Source organism: Saccostrea cucullata, unplaced genomic scaffold (genome assembly GCF_032062105.1).
Source record: "Saccostrea cucullata isolate Sc308-1 unplaced genomic scaffold, CSIRO_AGI_Scuc_v1 ctg46, whole genome shotgun sequence".
NCBI lineage: Eukaryota > Metazoa > Mollusca > Bivalvia > Ostreida > Ostreidae > Saccostrea > Saccostrea cuccullata.
Window position 1 is genome coordinate 637,868 of NW_026935190.1, and position 4,620 is coordinate 642,487.

At 30.3% G+C, this 4,620-nt stretch overlaps 1 long non-coding RNA gene across 1 annotated transcript; it reads left to right on the forward strand.

Moving 5' to 3' along the window:
• The first annotated feature begins 1,202 nt into the window (after window positions 1–1,202).
• LOC134242187 (uncharacterized) lies at window positions 1,203–4,252 on the forward strand. Its single transcript, XR_009986812.1, has 4 exons — window positions 1,203–1,356; window positions 1,631–1,735; window positions 2,031–2,193; window positions 3,439–4,252. It is a non-coding gene; the product is annotated as an uncharacterized LOC134242187 (long non-coding RNA).
• The last annotated feature ends 368 nt before the right edge of the window (window positions 4,253–4,620 follow it).

Genomic DNA, 4,620 nt, shown 5'->3' on the forward strand with positions numbered 1-4,620 from the left:
CATGTAGACATAATTATCTTGCACGTTGACATACTCAGTATTTCGCTTGTATGTTAACATAATTTATCTTGCATGTAGGGGCAGAAATATGCCACCATATACTTATAATATTCCCACTTTTACTAAAAGTCCTAATGGTGGTTTTCAGGATTACCAAATTAACCCCTTCACTTCCGTACCGGTCAAATTGACCGATGGCGCGTTAAAACACGACTTCGCGAAAATAAGATCTCCGTATCTATTTTGTGGTAACATGAAGGTATATAAGCTATATATCATCTTTTTGGAAATTTTCTCTACTTTTAAAATATCTAAAAAGATTATATCTTGATTGCCGGTATTTAATCGATTTTACGTTGTAAAGACAAACGAGACTTTTTGAAGATGGCGTAATTTTCCAAAGCGATTGCCGATTTTCCAGACGATTGACAATTTTTTTCCTGATTAACTTTATAAGAAAGCATGGTATATTCTTAAAGCATATATTCTCTACTTTTAAAATATGTAAAAATTATTGTTATTACTTTAAGGTATATTTTAAAAACAATATTTTCTTGCACTTATGTGTTTTTTCTCGATTTTATTCGTAATATTTAAACAAAGCTCAGTTTTACGTTTATTTCCGTGTTGAAATAGGGAAAACAAAATAAAGCTGGTAAAAGTAGAGAAAATTTCCTTTCCAACAAGCCCTTATAGGCCTTCTTACGCTCAGTATTTTCTTAATTACGATAATTTGAATTTGTGACCTTCGCATAGTTTTTATGGAAAAATCGGTCAATATTTACATGTAACGTCAAGGTCGATATTGTTGCGTCTTACTCGAAACAACAAATTCTTTTATAAGACTTTTTTGACCATTTAAATATATTTTTTACTGAAATAAATGCATAATACAAAAAAAAAAAAAAAAAAGATTTCAAAAAACAAATTATAATTTCGTTCTGCCTTTTGTGTTCAGTGAATGTTAATTTATTCATCTACATGTGGGCCCTAATGATGTATTTTTCATGAAGTGATATACAATATTGATAAAAATTGTAGATTTCCAAAACGTCGGTCTTTACTAAGAAAAATCAATCAGATTTTTAATATTGTTGTATCTTGTTATACTGTATACTTATTAATTTGCAATTTAATTAGATCTATATTTAACAATACAAAAACTCGTATTTATAAATAAATACGACTCATCACCGTATGAGTTGATACGAATTGAAATAAACACGTGTTTCCGCTGTGATAGCTGTAAACAAAAACATGATCTGAAATCTGAACGTCAATTTTCATGATTATTTCACGACGAAGATCCTCACATCAATGAATCAAATAATACGGACATGCCTTTGGTATTAGCAGGTGAGAATACGTGTATATTGACTGAAAAGTTTAAGTTTAAAACGCATTAGTTCACGTTCAAAAGAAAACTAAATGTACACATGTACTAGATCTTTATGTTTCAGTGTGCGTGTTTCGTATCGTTCAGCCAATTTTGCATTGTTTTTGAACCTTGATGCTTTTGACAATCACTCGTAAGTTCAAAGTAAAATAAAAGTTGTCATAATAATGGATAGTTGTTTTCAGTATCTATGTACCAGTGTGTACATGTACAACTTTCACATTGAAATTTTAGGGTGCTTTCACCATATGCAACAATACTTTCATCCGTGAATACCCACTTTCTAAGCTCACCATGAACTACGAAGGTCAATTAATATGTAAGGACACCAATGAACAGGTAAATTTTTGTTTTGGTATTGAAAATTTCTGTATTTCTAAGATTTCAAAAAATAAAGTCTCATGATATCGCATTCATACAAGTTTATAAACATTTGATTTATATTTTGAAAAATAAGTGTTTTAAACACATAATACTTATGATGCTTGATTATTCATACAGACACATTATTTAAACATGTAATATCTATCTGAATGAATGCCGAGATATGGAACAAGCTGTTTTTATAGACTGCTGTTGTATTTCCAATCTGCATAAAGTATGTGGTTAGCATTTCATTTTCTCAATTTTTCAGACACTTTCCAATTATGGTACATCATATACATGGGTGGTCAAACTCACTGGATGGTTTATCAACACTCCCATGCTCACGAACAGCCTTGCCCCAGGAATTTTGCCCTGAAGTAACATTGCAGTCTATTGTCTCCTTTCTTTTTACAACCCTGGCAGCCATGCAGGTATGAAATCTATGAAAGCCATGAAGGGACATAGAATTTTTAAAATTTATAAAAGTAAACAGAGTTCTTGATTTATACAATCCGTTCTCTCGGATTGACAATCTGTTATAACAAATTGCCAATTCATTCTCACAGATTATCAATTCGTTCCCTCAAATTACACAATCCGTTATCTCAGATTGTATAATTCATTCTCTTAGTTTAAATGATTCATTCCCTCGCAAAGTAAACCCTTCCCATGATTTCGTTTAAATTATTTATCTGTACATATCGGATATGGTAATACATGTTTAAAAAATAGAATATTGTAGTATTTTACATCCTAACTTTTATTACATATTACGGTCCAAAATGAGAAAAATACATGAACATTTTCAAATCCATGTGCCAGTACTGATATTTGTACAACAAAAAATCTTAGAGGTTTTTGTGTTACTTGTATATTAGAATAATTGAAAGTCCTAGATAGTAAAAGTGAATATGGGTCCTGTGTAATCATAATATTTATAAAATAAATATACATTGAATTAGTCATGTTAGTTATGAAAGAGGTTGGAAACGACCGGTTGCTGAAACAAAATAAATAGAACGCTCTTATTGATTAAAATGGTTGGATGTATCTGTACATATATGTAATGAAATTCAAGAGCACAGATTTCCAGAATCATAAGACCGACGTTGTAACAAATCGAGATGTTGAATTATCAATCTGTGAAAACAAATTACCGGTATGTAATTCGAGATCTCAAATTATGAATCAAGGGGGCGAATTAGTAATCCTTAAGATCGGATTGTGTAATTCGAGATCTCGTATTATAAATCGAGGGAACAATTTAGTTATACGTTGGATTGGATTGTCTAATTTGATTCCATATCATTTTTTACTTTTTTGAAAAATTTACGTGTCCCTTCCTGGCTTTCGTAGCAATCTAATGCCAGATTTTTTTTACATGTTGCGATAGCGTAAACAGAGGTCTGGCTTTAGTCAGATTGCCATATATGCTATTTGTTTTAGTTCAGTAATTTTACCATGATGGTTTACTACAAGGTTGTTGAATTATCAGTCCTGATACATTGACTTAACAATATCATTTAACTACTTTGATCACATAATAAATACAATTCTAATTTTAAAAGGAAAATCAAATAAATGTAGTAATTTTAGCATTCTTAATTTTATTTATAAATATAAATTTATATACACAATGACATGTATCTGTTTCAAAATACTTAAATCTTTTACAGGATAGAAGCTGATCACTTGTGCTTGGCAGCAAATAATAATGTCTTGGACAAGTCAAAGAATTTCCTCCAGTCTTACAGAGAAATGACAGTTGATAAAAGAATGGCGGACACAAAGTAAAAGTGCTCTTCAACATTTTGTTGAAGATTTCAGTCTGATTTGGAATTCATCTTGCAATATTTCTGGATTTGTATATTTGGATATAAGCGTCAAATTTTCAACTTATTGCCTGAACAGTTTTGCGTTAAATATTGCCAATGCTATCTATTATTATTATTTCCCTCCAAGATAACATGTCAAGTCTTTATTGTACCCCTTAAGCTCTGTTTTACCAGAAAAATCTTGTAATGAAATCATTTAGTTTTTTTTTCTTGTTTGATTAAATCCTTGAAAATAAAGATTATTTTTAATGGCATCAAGAGAATGGATTTCTTGTTTAACAAAAAGATAGTATACATGTTTTGCTAGGGCTTTGTAAGAAGACCAGAATTCTTTGCTTGCAAATTTTGTTGTTCGCCATTTTTATTACGTCAACTATTAGATGATTTATCCATGTTTGAAGCATTTCAAAATTGATATTTACTTACAGTTTAAAGCAGAATTCTGTACTGATATGACCTTGATCCCCTGAAGAACAAGAGTGTCAAGGTCATTTTTTAATACAAAAATGTTCTTTCATCTTTATGGCCCATATCTTACAAACAATATGATGAAATATACAAAAAGTGTCTAGAATGTGTCCAGAATGTGAAATAACAAACATGTATATAGCCAAAAACTTTAAAATGATGTTGCTTAGCAACCACTTAAAGGTCATTAAACAGATATTTGAACTAGAATGATACATGGATATTGCAGTTCTGATCCCTTCTTGAGAGTATATTCAGAATTTTCCATTTCAGCAACCATTGTGTAAAATTATGGCAAGAATATTGAAAAGTGTTGAAAAAAATTTATGAAACTTTTGTACTTATTTGACCTTTGACCACCTAAAATAGTTCTAATGAGGTCAAACTTTAAGCCAATTTATCTGTTTTATGTCCCTTGTAATTTTATGACCTCACATCTAACTTTTATATGTGCTGGGATGCATAAATTTGTCTAGGATGAGTAAAAAATGAAAATTTTTGCCCGAAAATTAAAGAATTCTGCGTTGCTAAGCAACCCCTTTTAAGTAGTTATAT